The sequence below is a fragment of the Rhodamnia argentea genome, chromosome 4 (genome assembly GCF_020921035.1).
Source record: "Rhodamnia argentea isolate NSW1041297 chromosome 4, ASM2092103v1, whole genome shotgun sequence".
NCBI classification, from domain to species: domain Eukaryota; kingdom Viridiplantae; phylum Streptophyta; class Magnoliopsida; order Myrtales; family Myrtaceae; genus Rhodamnia; species Rhodamnia argentea.
Window position 1 is genome coordinate 23,897,068 of NC_063153.1, and position 17,685 is coordinate 23,914,752.

The 17,685-nt window shown below is 39.8% G+C and overlaps 1 pseudogene; it reads right to left on the reverse strand.

Annotated features, from left to right (window-relative positions):
* Nucleotides 1–10,950: 10,950 nt before the first annotated feature.
* Nucleotides 10,951–15,713, reverse strand: LOC115728144 (annotated as a pseudogene).
* Nucleotides 15,714–17,685: the final 1,972 nt, after the last annotated feature.

A 17,685-nucleotide genomic window follows, 5' to 3' on the forward strand; every position in this document is an offset into this window, starting at 1 on the left:
AGACGATCTTTGAGTATAATTACCTATTCTAAATTTAATATTATTTTCTTTTTTTCATCATTTATTTGCATATCTTACATAAAAGTGGATATTTTTCAAAATATAGGTTGATTATAAAATTTTCCTAACCTGCAACTTGCTATACGATCAAAAAAGTCCATCTTGAAGGTTATTGATGGAATACTAGATTAGGTAAGGATTTAAGTTCAATCGTTAATCGTAAAATTACCAATGAAAGATTGGATTCAAATATTCATGAAATATTTTTCAAAACTTGATTGATATATCCACTTTTTTTATTGAATTGATTGGCGTATTCAATTTCCTAATTTGTTTTGAATTGCTTGATTGTCATATTTTTTTTTTAGAATATATCCGTCGCGTGATGTAATCTTGGAAATTCTAAAAAAGTTTGCACTCGTTCACTTTCCGTATTTGAAAATTGCATATCTTTTAAAAATAGCATAATATACATAATCACATATCCAATCTTTTTTGTAAAATATTTAGGTTAGATTGCATTTTAGGATAGAAATTGCATGTTTAAATGGAATTTTATGTTTAAAATAATTTATCTTTAATATATTAGGATTTATGTCAATTTAAACTCTAAAATATGCAAGATAAAAATTGTTTTGACATAGTTCTGTTTTAGGAAATAAATTCATCCGAAAATAAGAAAAGGTCATTCATCTATGCCATGTCATCTTTGCCGCATCATCTATGCAATGTCATCCTTGCCACGTCATCCATGACATGTCATTCTTGCCACGTCATCCATGCCATGTCATATTTTTCATGTCATCATTTCTTGTCATGTCATATTACGTTGCATGTTAGCTTAAATCGCTTATTAGATTGCATGTCTAGGTTTTAATTAATTTACATGTCACGTAGATAATTTAATTAAACCATTGGTCTCACTTGTACATTCATTTAATTAATTTGCATGTCATGGAGTTACTTTTTATGTGCATGTTTAGATTAGTCTTGCATTTAATTCATGTCATCACATCCTAGAATAATTTCATGCATTGCATATAGTATAATCTTTCATGCATTCATGTAAAAACCCGAAAAAATATATATATTTTGTGTGACGCATGCTCCCTTAATTATATTGATTTCTAGTTGTTCAATTAGTTGATTGTACACCTACTTGATAACCTTTGTTAGTGACTTAGGTTAAAATCAATTAATGTTGCCTTTTCAAATGACTTTTTCATGAAATAAAATGGTACCGAAATGGGGTTAAAGTGATCTAGCGTAATCAAGTCTCCGAACTCTTACATTAGCCTAGGAATTTAATAATTTTTAGGTCGCGACAAGTGTGTGGTCACTCTCTCCTGCGCTATGTTCTGTGCCACTTCTGTTAAAGGTAGAGTTGAATGTTGTGTTCCTTCACACCATCGGTGATCTTGTTGCGTGTTCTTTTCCTCGGTTATTGGACAATTTACTGATTCCATTTTCACGTTCGGAAACTAGATCGGACCGGGAACGTCTCACCCTTAATTAAGGATAATGCTTGTTTTTGATCTATTTTTTCAGAAACAATGTGCTGAGACTACATCTTCATTTACAATATTGCTTGCCTCAAGGAATATTCTAGAGAACTCAAGAGACAGACAGTAGTCCTTCTTGAATCACGGTCCTTCGAGCATGGAAACCTCTGGACCGTGACGCACATACGTGTTATACAGACAAGACCACAACTGACAATATTGGTGATGAGACGAGATTTGATCGGCACAGATAACTCGTGAAGCAGCCAATGGAGCTAGGCGCCTCTAGGACTTATTCAAATGCACATAGGATTCATATTAGTTGTAGGAATCAAGAAGACGATGAAGAAGCTCTCAAATGGGCTGCTCTTCAGCATCTGCGGACATATCAGATAGTGCGGAAAGTGGTTCTGCATGGAGTTATGGGAGATCTTAAAGAAACAGACCTCATGAAACTCAGGTTTGAGGATAGGAAAGGTTTACTGGATAAGTTTCTGAAAAATGCTGATAGCAACGAAGAGTACCCGCAGAAGATCAAGAGGAGGATAGACATCCGTACTGGAGCGGATTTGTTGTTTTCAGGAGAAGTTACATACAATGGCCACAAAATGAGTTCGAGCGGGAAAGGAGTCGGTTTTAGCTATGGTAAGTTAAAATTGGCCTCCTCTGCAAAATGTCAAGGAGTTGGTTCTAGCTACGGTAAGTAAAAATTTCCAAATAATAGAATGGAGAATCGACACCTTCATGAATTCCACCATATGCACGACCTGCAGACATGCTTACATAACTTCTAAGAAGCGAGAAGTTTTTGAAAATTAAGCCAGATCCTTAAATCGATGCTCCGATGAAGGTAGACATATCTTACTGTTTTTTTTTTCCAAAACATTTCTTACTTCACTCGGGGACATTCTCCTTCAGTTTTTCCTTGTATTCTTGCGAAAGGTTCTTATGCTGAGAATTTGTTGGGGTACAGACATCGGTTTTAAAGGAACACCAGGAAACATAGTTACTGATTATGTTCTCAGGGTAAAACAATTTGAACTATATAGATCGTATATTTCCCACCTTGCACTGATCCATGCATTGATTTCTCCCAGATTTTAGGACTTGAAGTTTGCGCCGATACTATGGTAGGAAATGCAATGACAAGGGTCATTTCTGGAGGACAAAAGAGAAGTGTTCCTACCGGAAAAAAACCGCATGGATGTTATTCTTTTATGCGATGGTTAAATTTGACGCACATTGGTCACAAATTACACTTTCTTTTACTGATTTAATTGGTCCAGTGAAATGCCGGTTGGTCCTCTAAATGCACTTTCCTTGCGTGAACGCAATGTTGAATTTTTCGAATCTACGGGCTTCAAATGTCTTGACTATCGACAGGAAGTAGGTGTGAGGCAATTGTTTGGCAAACTTTTTCATTTGTCAACCGCACATACTTCATGTTCGAAAACAACTTTTCTAAGAGGAATGGTGAAATTTCTGAACTAACATATTACATTGTGGAACATTGGTAGTTGACGAAGAAGAGGGCTGGGCAAGGACTTGAGGGAAGAGTAGTGAAACAAATTTTGTTTGTCCAGGTGGCCAAGGCCTTTTATCTCGACTCTCTCTTTAGATTCACCCTCTCGATAGGTATGCGGATGGATATATATTCTTTATCGATGCTTCCATCTCCCTCCCCCTTCTGATAGCTCTTGTGGGATTTTTTTCCAAAAATATCTTGCTTGCGTTCTTAATTTTTTTTTCAAGTGTGCCGCTCTAGTCATTTTGCACGATTGAGCTATATTGCTATCCAATAAATCCATGAAAGGCACTCAACATGGCTTTAGTCATTTTGAATGTTGCGTTCGTGATTATGAAAATGAAACAGTTATTTATGAAATTATATAACTACACATTATGCCTATCAAAATTATGTTTCTTTCAGTTTTCGAGATTTATAAGAGTAATATAGCACCGAATAATGGCTACCCTTTTGAGAAACCCGAGACTAAAGAGGTATCAATAGACGCTTTTATTGAGTCTAGCATTGGTCGGAATATCCAATCGGAGTTGAATGAGAACTCCGATCCTCCGGTGAATTTCGATTGTCCGGAGAATTCACGCCCAAACATTTTTGTCTTTAGATGCTGTATGGTGGCCTCCATCACCTTGATCCTGCTTGGTTTAGGTCAAATTCTCCCTCTTTCTCTCTATGATGAAATACTCGTGTGATGATAACAAGATTTTCTTATGTGTTTATTTTTTTTATTTATTTTGGTAGAAATTGGAGTACTGAGCGAGACAATGGCTATCGGACCAAAAGACATCTGATGAGCATGTTGAGCTCATCACGTTGATCCTCCATGTGGTTGGACTCATCGAATCGGTGTTGGCAGAGGTCAACATCCGATGAGTGCTATCACGTGGAAGATCAATGCCATGAGCTCAACATCCTCATCATATATCTTTTGGCCCTTCTTAATGGTAGACATGCATTGTTTCTCGCTCAGCACTACAATTTCTACCAAAATTAATAAAAAATAAACACATAAGAAAATCTTATTATCATTACGTGAGTATTCCATGATAGAGAGAAGGAGAGGGAATTTGACCGAAACCAAGCAAAATCAAGGTGATAGAAGCCACTAGACAGCATCTAGAGACGAAAAATCGGAGTTCTCATTCAACTCTGACGGGATTTTTTGATCAACGCTAAACTCAATAGAAGTGTTTGTTCAAACCTCATCAATTTTGGATATCTCCTTTTCAAGGGTAGCCATTACATATTTGTGGAAAATGATTTCTTCTTTATTTTTCTCCCCACAAATCACCACTGCCCATTCCGTGATATATTATTCTATTATCTGTCATAAATCCCAAATACTTAATGAAACATAATTTGGATAGTGGGTAGTTATATAATCCCATAAATAACTGTTTCATTTTCATAATCACGAACACATCATTCAATTTACTCGCATGTATAGGCAGTAGTAAGTAAAAACAACACCTCCTCTTCATACTTGGTAAGGGGCCGCGAAATTTGCACATCCATGATGAAATTTCTTTACATTGCAATTTTCCATCTCCTAAGTGACAACCTACTCCTGGAGTAATCAAAAGCCAATTTCGAGAGAGAGGAGAGGGAGATCGAAGAGTATATATACCCCGTTCACATACCTATCGAGAGGGCGAGTCTAGAGAGAGAGAGAGAGAGTCTAAAGAGCAAGTCACGGTTGAGGCCTTCAAGTCATTTCACGTGGGAAGAGCAAAGGAAGAGGAGCTGAGGACCACATTTGATAGGTCAAAAAATCATGCTAACCTTTGGTGGGTTTATCATATCATGAGGTATGGCCTTTATCATTGGAATACAGAGAGTACTGGCATTATTTGCTTTGGAAGTCCCCTGAACCCTGGTCCTCCTTTCAGAATAAATGAAGAAGTGGCTGACATGGTATTCGGAATTTTGTAACATCCAAAAGTACCGTTGATAAGGGAAAGATAACAGTATGCATGATTCATCATCCAAGTGATGTATATGAATCTTTCAATGAGGCCAGTATGTTGGCAAAGAACATAACTTTGGTTTTTTGAACTAATCGCAGTTGATCCTAGGACCCAAGGTGGAAGAGAAATATATGAAGATCCTTTTGGATCGCAATGTCGTAAAATGATAATCAATTTCAAGGTGGGCATCTGCATTAAGTAGACCCTAGTGCACTTTGGTTTTTTAAACTAATCACACTTAATTCTGTTTTTTTTTTAATTTCCAGAATTTTTTGGAATTTTTTTAAATTTTTAAATTTTTTTTTTCATGGAATATTATCCGGATCAGGTTAGAGGACCCGACCCATTTTTCAAAGGATTTTTTACCCGGGCCCTAAAGGCCCAGGTTGTACAAAAACCTGAACTGGTCTTAAGGCCCGGTCCGGCTCCTCATTGACCTGATAGGACTTGTTCCGGCCCGACTCCTAACTGAACCAATCCGACATCCATTTTACCCACCGATCCGACATCCATTTGACTCGGCCCGACTCCATTTTATTTTAATTTCTTTTTCTACATTTTATTTTTTAATTCTTTCCTTTTTTCTATTTTCTCTAGATCGTCTTCTTCCTTGAGAAGTTCACGGAACAAAGCCACTTCCAGACTTCACCGAATGTGTCCGCCCACCTCCGGCCATCGACCATCTCCTCGTCGATGATAACAACAACCATTGGTCTACTTCCATCGCGATCTGATCATCACCGAACCTCTGATTCACAAAACCAACTTCGGCGACCAAAACAAAATTCGAGCAACCATTTACTGACATTCTATATCAATCAACAACTAATCTAAACAGTCGGATTACTATGAACATCAGTCAATCAATCAATCATAAACTAAGCGAAAGTTATAGAGATCTGACTCAGTCTTAGCATCACCAGCAAGGAAAATGGTATCTCCAGCTCATACAGTGGTCCATGATCATCGCCGGAATATACACAAGAACGAAGAACAATGCAAAGTCAGACACAGTTCTTCAATCGAAAACAACTATCAAGCAACTCATTTCGAAACAGCAATTGCATAGGAAAATAGATTCAATTTTTCCCTCAGGAATTTCGTCGATCAGTCAATATGCAACTCAGGGCAGGAACTCTAAATCCAATTTTTCGATGACTATTGATCCAGGACTACGTGCAGAGATTTAGTTCGACCTTATTCATTAACGATCTACTATAATTCCATGTAAGTAGTCCCCAAATCAGTTGATTGAACACAACGTTCTGAGTTCTCAGTTTGGCAGAACAAAGTAAACGCGTAGTTTCGGAAGAGCCTACCTGATCGAGAAGATGGAGGAACAATCTACAATCGACGGCGAGAATCGGCAACGGTCTCTGGCGATCAAGGCGTGAGCTCTCGAAGCCTCTACTTCTTCTCTCAGTTTTTTTCTCTCGTTCTCTTGCTGGAAAATTTTCTATTTAAAGAACCTCCAACTGAACCTCTCGAGTTCAAAAACTACAGGCATGTGTAACGGATTCGCCCCCTTCTCTCGCTGGAAAATTTTTCTTTGATCATATCTCTATCCAAAACAAATTCCGTGAGCGTTGCAGCTTGGAGTTTCTTGCAGATCCGTAACTGATTCCCCCTTCTTCTCTCCAGGCTCATCTCTATCCAAAACAGATTCTGTTGGCGTTCCAGCTCAGCTTGGCGTTTCAGCTCCCTCGATGTTTCTGCTTCGACGAGCGAGGAGGAGAGGTGCTCTTTCGGGCCGGGTTAAAAAGAAATGAATCGGGCCAGGCTTCTCCAAAGAAGGTGTATCCGGCCGGGCCATTAATAATCGTCTGGGCCGTGGGCTCCACGAGAATGTCAAAAGAGGGGGATCCGAGCCTGTCTCAAAAAAGGCCCAAAATGAAATGAGAACTTTGAAGAAAAAAATCAGTCCAAAAATACGTATAAAGAAATGGGCTCGCGGGGGATTCCTTTTCCTTTTCCTTTTTTTTTTAAAGTTATAATTTTTAATTTCTTATTGGCAAAATGAGAGTGTCAATAGTGGAGCAAACAGAAAAGGTTAAGCATTGCGGTTGAGCTTGTCACCAACCGGTCCATAATTTTCATGGGCGAACCAACTTCAAGCCTTGATGCCTGAGCAGCTACCATTGTGATGAGAGCGATAAGAAGTACCGTTGATACGGGGAAGGACAAATCTTGATGAATTTGATTCTTTAGATGAGGTAATCGTTAGGATACATATGTGAGTTGTATTAACTAAGTCTCATATCGGAGAATTGATGTGGTGTGGAGCAAGTAATATATCCTAATTGACCCATAACTCATTGGCTCTTGGCGATTTCCATAGGTGAAAGATAAATGCACGCATGTCTGTACAATGATAACCTATTTCGAGATCAGCATTTACATTAAATAGAGCCTGATCCACTTGTATATGTAGCTAATTCCATTTTCGGATATCTTACAATTACATCGGCCGGCTCATTTTTGTCTAAATTGGTGGTTTTGAAGAGCATACCTGGACTGGGAAGAACAGAAGACCAATACCAATGAATTCATCTTAGACTTTCGGCTGCCACTGCATGCCGATTTCGACTTAACCGATGACTGCGGATATGAATAATTTGCGATATAGCTCCAATGCGTCCTCGCTTAGTTTAATAGAGAGATGTCAACAGAGAAACAAAATTCATTGTCGCTTCCATAAGTTGAACTCATGAGGTGGGACTGCAGTTTGGCTGGGAAGAGGATTTCCACGATCTCTCGAGGGACCGATCCGTTGCATAACATGCTATGGATGGACATAAACAGATTTACAGGATGAGTAACGCATGTATTCTGAGATGTACATTGTGATCTAATTTTTATTTTACAAATAGTAAAATGAAATGCGGTAGACACGCCATAAATCGCTAGCACTGCAAAACATATATAGCATAACATTTAAACTTTATTAGCCTTAATATGACTAGCATCATTCATAAAGCTATAGTATTTGTGGTTCTGCCACACATTGAAGGCTTCAACTACATATATCTCCGCTGGACAAGCACTAATCCACTTTCCGAGCGCACCTTCTGTGTTAGGACAATATTTCTTTAGTGTCCGGTTGAGACCTCAAAATAAATTGGAAAATCTTTTCCAAGGTTCGGTAAGGAGAATCTAATTTGATTTTCCGTGTTGGACGGCTGAAAATTGCTAATATGAAAGTCGACCGTCGCACGGCTAGGCTAACATGGACAATTTTTGTAATTTTTTTTTAAAATTGACTTTTTTTTAATAAGTTTTTAATTTATTTTACTCTATATTTCTTTTCTTTCTTTTTCTTTTTCTTTCTTCCTTCCTCCTCTGTCGTGACTAGCCGACAACGGCCACAGACGAGCTTAAGCCTCAAGCTCACCGGCTTGCATCTGCAGTCTGTCGATGGTCGTCGTCGAGGCCTGGCGAGCCTCAAGCTTGTTAGCCAGCAATTGTGGCTGGTCACCGAGACCTGGCGACGAATGAAGGAAGAAGGAAAAAGTAAAAGAAAAAAAATTTAAAAAGAAAAAATTGGCCCCGATGGATGTAGGCATGGGCGCTGAGGACCCGAGACTCAGCCTCACTATTACCGAGCTTGGCATCCCGAGCACGGGCTGTTGTCAAAAGACCAGCCTTGATGGACCTCAATGCCGCAGCTGAGGTCTCAAGAGTGATTTAGATGGACTTGAGCTAAAGGAGTCGCGGGTCTGGCCTCATTGGACCTAGGCCTAGGCATTAGGGACCTGGCTCTATTGCCAAGTGTCTCGAGCGTTGCAATTCCCGTGCCCAAGTGATGAGTTTTTGGCGTTTTTGGCCCAAGCCTGTGAAATGATTTTCGGAGTTTTTAAAGAAGAGATCTTTTTCCTGAATTTAAGCTTTGATAGGAAATCATTATCCGTTGATTCATTTTTCTAAGTGATCCGAATGCCAAAGAATGAGAAAAATGTTTTATGTAGCAACAAAGCTTTTACTCCAGGGTCATTAGAAAATACAATCTATTTGAAACACTAAGGTGAATTGTGGAGCGCCTGTGGGCAAGCACTCGTTGGAAATATATAATAAGAGAAGAGATAAATAGGGAGTTGCGAAAAATTTGATATCAGTACCTCATGCTCTAATATAAACAATTACTTGTACATATTTAAGATTGGATTCTTTTACTAAATCGATTAATTACAACATGAAGATCATCTACATCATTATCCACTTGTGTGATGCATCCCTAGCTTTTTATAATTAAATTACAAGAGAATTACTAAAAAAATTCCTAACCAATCGTAATCTAAGTAGCATCGATATTGATAGGTAACTTGACACGAGACGACACCTTAAAATTGAGTAAATTGTGTATAATGCGGACAACTACAATATCGAAGTCGAAAAATTCACCACTATGAGGATAATCTAAGGAAATAAAGTAAATAATTTATAGATAAAAATAACATTTCTTTACTTTAATATATTTAGTGTTTGTTGTTAGAGTGTGGTTCATACTCCTCTTTGACAAGAAAGCATGTGGGTCTTGCTCCACGTTGAGCGGGCAGAGGTCCGAGGAAGCCTCTCTAGTGGGGGATTCAAGCGGGTAGTGCCTCTTGGACACCAGAGGGCTTTTACAATTTAAGCCTATATTTTTTTTTATTAGTAGTTTGGGCTTGGGCTCATAAATAACTATTGTTAAATATATTATTTTTCACTTGTAATTAAGTAATGTAAAGAGAGGTGAGGAGTGCTAATTATAGTGAAATTTTCTACTGGACATAGCCATAGTTTAATGATGAACCAAGATAAAATCTTGTATCTCGATTTCTCTTTATTTGCTTTTAATCTTTACTTCGTGTTATTGTGCGCCGATCCTAACACTTGCTCAGATTACAATAATGGAGAATAAGTTCAGAAGAAGACAAACATGAAGGAAATGGAGAAATGCAATGAATGTAGCAGAAGCGTCTAGGGTGAAAAAAGTTATTTGAAAGGAATGTGAGAAGTTTTGTCTACCAGTAAAATTTAAAAAAAATGAAAGAAATAATTTTGAATCAAGAGTGCAACCCGTAATGTAGTCAATTCAATGTGACAGGGGGTGTTAGGAGCTAGAGTTGGAAACAGCGTGAGCCAAGACTGTTAGGAGCCGGAGTTCAAAATAGCGTGAGCCAAGATTCATCCCGAGAAAACATTTTTCTTATTTTGGCATTTGAATCGCTTAAAAAAATTGGTCAATGGAAATCTTATCCTTAAATTTAGGAGAATGACCTCTTCAAAAAATCGAAAAAATCATTCTCCAAAATATGACTAGATGTCGGATATTCTGCGGCAAGGTACGGAACCCCAACCCTGCTTCGCCTCTACTTTTGATTAGAAGATTAGAATGGTTCTAAACTAGTCTGATAACGAGCTATACATACTCATGTTTCAAGAAATGCACAATCCACAGATTGATAACATCCGACTCTACCTATCACGCATTTAAAATCCCAGAAAATACCGTATGTGATTAATTAGTTAGGTACCATGTCCGCAAGGTGGGTTGGCGTTATTGAAGGATGTTTTAGATTCTATCACATGTAAGAAAACACTACAAAATCAGTAGCTCCTGCTGGTTAGGAAAAATCTGGATACCGATTGACAGATATGGTATAAACACGGAGCAAAAAATCATGCACAGATGAGAGGTGAATATCTCTGCTCGATTCTGGAGAGAAATTGATATTTAAAGGCGAGGGAACGAGAGGAAATTAGAAGAAGAATATATCAGCACTCCATTCTGGCAGAACATCATAATTCTCTCCCTTGATCTACCCTGACGCAATTTCTTGATGTCCTGTACCTTAATGGCCTCTAGTGTAAAAAAATAGAATGGAAATAGCACAATCCATATAGTTCCCTTTTCCATCTCTATGGTCAATTCCTATTACAAAAATTCAGTCATCCGCTAAAACTTCGCCAGCCTCAATCAAACAGTGTAGTGTTGTTGAATTGTCATCATATCGAGCCCCTTAAGTTAGACCATTGATTCAACATGCCCCTTGAGGGTTTGAAGCTCTTTAAATCTGCGCAAGTACAGAAAAGAAAAGGAATCAGGATTTGCTGATAAACAAAATGTTGAATGCAATTTGGTTTTTCCGGTCCCTACCTTGCAACGCCAGCCCATTTCCTTATATTCTGCAATTTTCGAAAGCCCTGGATATTTCAGGTGGCTGGAGTTCGTGCAGCGTGCGCTGTTCCCTTGCCTGTTGAGCCTGTCTCTCTCCTCCTCCGCGGTCTTTCTTTGTTGTGAAAGCCGTCTGCATGGGAAGGCAAACAGTATGCAGTGATGAGCACGATATGAATAGCAGACTGCAAGAGAGGCAAACTGTATGCGGCTCTGTGCAAACCAGTTCATTTTTGCCAACTTACTTCTTATAAATCAAAAGCCGGATGAAGAGGGTACCTTATTCTGAGGGAAATTATCCCTAGCCCACTCAGTGCATTCCGGATCATGAACTTAAGAATATCTACAGGGATATAAGAGATTATGCTGTAGAGCCATATAACACCAGCTCATCCCCAGCCGATGCCATGTATCCTCGCAAAACCCCAATTTGCATAAACAGCTAGGAGAGTCGCAATCTGATAAGCACAAACCAGATTGATGAGTCATGAACTTGTTACTCTTCAATGATAATATATCAGTTATCACCATCACATTTTCATTCCTTACCAGCTGTGCAACAACGAAGGCCGACATAAGCAGGAGACCTGGGCGTTCAACATATGACCAGCCATGAGATCGAGTAACAAAGATGAGTGCCTGGCTCACAATACTCACTTGGAGGTAGACAGCTGCTGTAAGCTCGTGGGGATTGTCATTAATTGACCTCACGCCAAATTTGTCCTGTGAAGTCAAGTAACGAGTTAAAACATCGATCCAAAGCAGAAATGCCAAGCTGCAAGTCATTTACATACGCAGTCTAAAAGGAAGCATCTGTCCCCCCGGACTCCTTTGGCAATTATATTTCCAATTTGGCATATAAGCTTACCGAGAAGAAGTTCGTTTTATGTGCAGCCCAGAAGAAAACGACAGTCGTGACAGCTAAGTAGGTTCCAAGGACAATGCCGGTAGCCAAAATCTCCCGGAGCTTCCAGGAGTCAGGTACGGGAGATGGCTTCACCCTATCTTTAGAAATGGTCATGATAGTTCCATCATTCAATATGGCAATGATTAACACCATGAAAGGTGAAAAATCATACTTCCATATAAGAGCAAGCAACAGAAAACCTAGCACAATGCGGATTGTAATTGAGACTGCATAAATGGTGTAGCTTTTCATTCTCTGGAAGATTGCTCTGCTTGTTAAGATAGCATTGACAATCACACTCAGCCCTGGCTTGGTGAGTACTATGTCAGACGCATCCTGGGCAGCATCAGTTGCACCAGCTACAGCAATTCCAATATGTCTGCCTTCTTTAATGCTCGTGCATCATTCACGCCATCACCAGTCATCCCGCATATGTGCTTCCTTTCTTGTAGCCTATTCACAATCTCGTACTTGTGCTCTGTCCATTTGGCACAGCGCAGTTAGTATCTTCAAGCCACTTCGATAAGAAAGTTACATCAAACGAGATAAGAGCTTCCATATAAAGTCGCTTGCAAGTTGGAGCCTACGGCTATATCATTATATTCTATATGTGAGTCAGTCAGGCAAAAGTAAGTGCTATATGACAAGTTCAAACCAGGAAAGACGCCAGCAAAGCCATCAGCCTTCTCAATTAGCTCATCAATAGGGAGGGCAGCAATTGATTCATCCTTGTGCTGGCGTAGCAGTGAGGAGGAGGGGTACATGTTAGGCCCCATTCCTAGGCGGCGACCTGTCTCCTTGCCTATAGCTAACTGATCTCCAGTAATCATCTTCACATTGACTCCAAGATTAAGTGCTTGCCTGATGGTCTCTGCACTATCGTGCCTTATGGGATCAAAAAGAGGTAACAGGCCTAAAAATTGCCACGGTCCTCCAGTGCTATCCTTGCTTTTCTCTGGCACAGTCTGCGTACAAAAAGAATTATTACCATGAAGTACATGCACTGATAGTTATAGTATTAAAAGAAATCCCTTGGGTAAACTTGAATCTCACTTGTTTAGCGACTGCTAGGGAGCGAAGACCACGATCCGCAAAATTATCAATGATATCATGGACTTTCTTCTTTACATCTTTGCCAACCTTGCAGAGGTCTATGATCTGGTAGAAGTTTGAAAACAGGTTTAAATCATGAATATGCAAAAAAAAGTCGCCAGAAAAGGCGATTTATAGTGGGAAGAGCAGATACAATAAAAAGCTTAAGTAGGATTTTGGCTCAGAACAATAAAGAAGCCTAGCTAGCAAAATGTTATACCTTCTCAGGTGCACCTTTGCTGATTCGATGCCAGTTACCATCGGAGTCCACGTATGTTATAGCACTGCGCTTGTCCACAGGATTAAAAGGTAAGAAATGGACCTCAGTGATATCAGCTCTAGCCTGTGTCAAGCACAAGCATTCATGACCAACAAGAGCACTTATCTCATGTCAAAACTAGAATAGACACTGAGACGCACTTCAGTAATCTGGAACAACGAAAGTAATATTTGCTACCAATTTTTTCAAACTGAGATGAATCCATTCCAAGATGGGATACTACTATACGCAGTTGATCCTTTTGTCCAAAACAGTATGTTGGTTTAATCACTCAATACCAATATAATCAGGCACGTAGCTGAAATTTTTCGTTTCCCTTGCTATTTTCAATAAAATAAGCCAAATCTATGAATTTTTTCGATTTCCTTTTTGCTCTTCTTTGGCTTTTGGGAATTCTCATGATGCAAAAGATCACACGATGCTCCGGGAAAAGCAGATCTAGACCATGTGGCAGAAGATCATTGAAATGATGACAGGACACCGACATGTCTGATGAGCTCTGGCAATGCAAAGCAAAGTTTGATAAGCTTATATCCGTAAAGTTAAATACCTTCTTGGGATCAGCTAACATTCCAACAATACAGGCATCAATTGCATCCTGATTCTCAACCCGCGAAGCTCTAGCGGCGAGCAATATTAACCCGTCCTTGTCTACATCCTCTGCAAACACCTGATGGTTGATTTTCATAACAAATGTAAAATAACAAGAGCTTGAGAATCACTCAGTATCTCGAACCTCACATTTGTAACTCAAGGATCGGTGCTGAATATCGGATATTTGCAGTCTGTTCAATTATCATAGCTTCTGTTTCCAGTACTAACCTCAATCAGATTCTTGTCCACCGTAAGCTTGTTGAGTGTTAGAGTCCCAGTCTTGGCACTGCAGAGGACATCCATCCCAGCCATCTCTTCGATGGCTGTCGTCCTCTTGGTAATGGCACCTTGTTCAGACAGCCGGCGTGATCCAATAGCCATTGTCACTGACAAGACTGTTGGCATGGCAATCGGAATTCCTCCAATAAGGAGAACCAACAGGTTGTCAATGCCATCCCTGTACTTGCGGCCCTGAATTGGGTACATGACGAATATCTCTACAATTATTCCCAAAGCAATTGAACATATGCAAAAGTTCCCGATGGCCATCAGTACCTGATTTAAATTGTCACCATTGGTCACACGTCAGAAATGGAAAATTTGAAACATGATGTGCTTCTTAATTGGTCATGGCCTATGATAACGTTGTAGTCATGACTTTGCCTCCAGAATCTAGTATTATGGGAGTCATCATCCCAATTTCATACAATCTAAAAAACAAAGACAATGAGCAAAGAGCACTTTAATTTTAAAAGATCATGCAACATTCTGTGCAATCCCTTCACAACTAGCACTTTTTATCACTCATTATGGCATGATCGTTATATTTTAATGTTTGTCATGTTTACATCGTGGCTCACTCAGTCAAGATATTACTAACTCTCAGACAAGTACCTCTCGGACGTGCCCCACTTGGTTGGTGCTATCAACCTGGTGACGCCTCACTTGGTCGGTGCGATCATCATGGCGATCAGTCTCGCTGAAGAAGTTATAAACTCCGGTAGCAAGGACGACAGCCTCTAGTTCCCCTTGCACGCAGGTCGACCCAGAGAAAACTTTATCTCCAGGCATCTTGGTTACCGGCAGTAGTTCACCCGTTAGAGCAGATTCGTCAATTTTAAGAGGGTCGCCCTCCAAGAGACAGGCATCTGCTGGGATGATATCTCCAAGCTTGATACTGATTACATCTCCAGGAAGCAGAATTTCTGCTTCTTGCACGCTCCATTTTCCATCTCTAAGAACCTTCAAAATTTAGTTAAGCAAACAAAAAGATTCAGTTTCGATATGCTCCCTATACATTTAAGCTCACTAAACATTGGACTGAGCAACTTATAGGTAGTGAGTGACCTTTGTTTTGGGTGTTAGGCTTGCCGTTAGTGCTGCTATAGCATTGCCTGCATTATTTTCCTCAATGAAGCTGATAGTGGAATTGATGATAAGCAAGGCTATTATGCCTGTAAAATCCTGCCAATCTGGTAGTTGACCCTGCATGACATCGATTTCAGTCATGTGCATCTTTTCTTTATTTTCAGTCATTGTTTATGGATGATGTGCACGCGTGTGTTTGTGCGTGTTTTGCCAGTAGAAGTTAGCAGGGATAGAAGTTACCTCTCCACTGGTCAAAACAACAGCCATGATGGCAGCCATTTCAATGACCCAAGAAATTGGATTCCACATGAATCCTAAGAATTTCAGCACCTTACTTTCCTGTTTCAGGTGAAGAGCAACGAATAAGAGTCAGTCGTTTTCTGGCAAAAGAAGTCATAATTTTTCCAAAAGGGAGAAGATGTGCTTCATGTAAGAAGAGATACCTCCTCCTCAAATAGCTTGGTTGGCCCTAAAATTTGGAACCTCCTCCGTGCTTCTTCAGTCGACAGACCCTCTCTTGAAGATTGCAGTAGTTTGAAAACTACATCAACTGGTACGTGCTCCTGGGAACGATAATATAAACAGTATCCAAGAAATTGCACTGTTCAGATCTATCATCCCTTTAACCAGAGTCGTTTCATTTCATAACTGAACTCTTCAAGGTGTAATCCTTGCTTAGGACGGATTCACGTCTGACTCTTGCAATGAAAAAGATTAATATATATATTTTAACGAAAGGTGTAATTTTTCTGATGTGAAAAATAGACAAATAAGACTATCCAATTCAAATATTTTGAGAGGAACATTGTGCAAACAATTCAACCAATCATGTGCTAAATATAATGCTAAGCTGAACACATTGGAGGGAGCAGACTCAAAAACAGACTCCCGTGAACAGGGCAGTGACTCAAATAATAAAGCCCATGAAATTGGCGAGATCGCATTGGAACGAGGCAGCTATCCAGGGGAAGCAATATCAGAAGAATCACTTAGGAAACAGCCGATGAAGTTGGAGCGACAAACATTTGGACATGAAATTCACTGCAAGCACAAGCCTTGGGAAGAGGACTTATCGAGATGAACATCAGACAGCAGCGGCAGCAAGAGGATAAAAACAAAAGGGCTAAAATCTAGATCCAAAAGCACATGCAGGCGTATGTTGATCATAGAACAATCCAAAACAACAAAGGATCAACCGCAAAAGAAAAGAAAAGAAAAAAACAGGAGGAAGAGCGAGCGAACATACCTGGCCGAAATATTCATCCGGGACATGTTCCAAGGTGACTGCCAGCATCGCCGGCATTGCCCCGGGAGATTTCGACCGCACAGATAAATCCACTTCTAGTATCCGAATATAAAAAACGCGACTGCGCGATGAACTAGCGAAACCTGTTCGTATTCTCTTTCGACTTCCTCTCTCTCCTTCCCTCTTATAGCTGAACTCTGATGCGCGTTATCTAGGAAGAATGAACTGTAATTTCTGGGCTGCGTAGCCCAGGTCAATGGGTTTTCAACGCAAAATCTTTTCTTAATGTGAAAGTACAAGGAAAATCTTTTTCTGATTGTGAATATAATACGTCAGAAAGGCCGCCTTCGTCGTGTAATTCTCATGGCAATTACTTGCACACAATCGATACCCCGCGTGCCATGTTTGTTGCTCTCCCACGGTGAGGCACCCGAACGTCCCATGGCAGGCAAGAAGCACATTCACAATCACAGATGGTGAGTCGAGGATGGTCACCCAGATCCGCCGCTCAGAAATAGAGAGAGACCACGTTCGCGATGGTCCACTTTAAACCTTCTTCACCCCTTTTTTTTTCCCCCGGTGAGGCTTCGACCCAGTGATCGAGCAGTGCGGAGCCCTTTCGATGAAATTCATCAGTGAATTTGGCGTCACCATCTAGATATAATTAATGTGAGAAAGAGAGATGGGTAAGAGAAGCCCTGAGGTGAGTGTGAACAGTGTGCTAATGGAGATCAGGGAATAACAAAATATGTGTCCATTAAATGAACAGAACAGAAAGAAACTTTTGAGATTTTTAATTTTCCACAAAAGAGAATATACCAGGATAGTTCGGCATGTCCTTTTTCGGAAAACAGAACAAAGATTGAAGATCAAGATCAGTTTTCATTGAAAATGAATACTGGAATTGGATGGTAGTTGTACTAGTATGAAAGCAGAGGTCTGATCGGGTTCGGCTGAGATTGATTTGTAATGCATCCTCCACATATGGTATGGAGAAAAACTGAAAAAAGTAACCTCCGCCTGTTCATCCCCAAGATGTCTTATATCTGC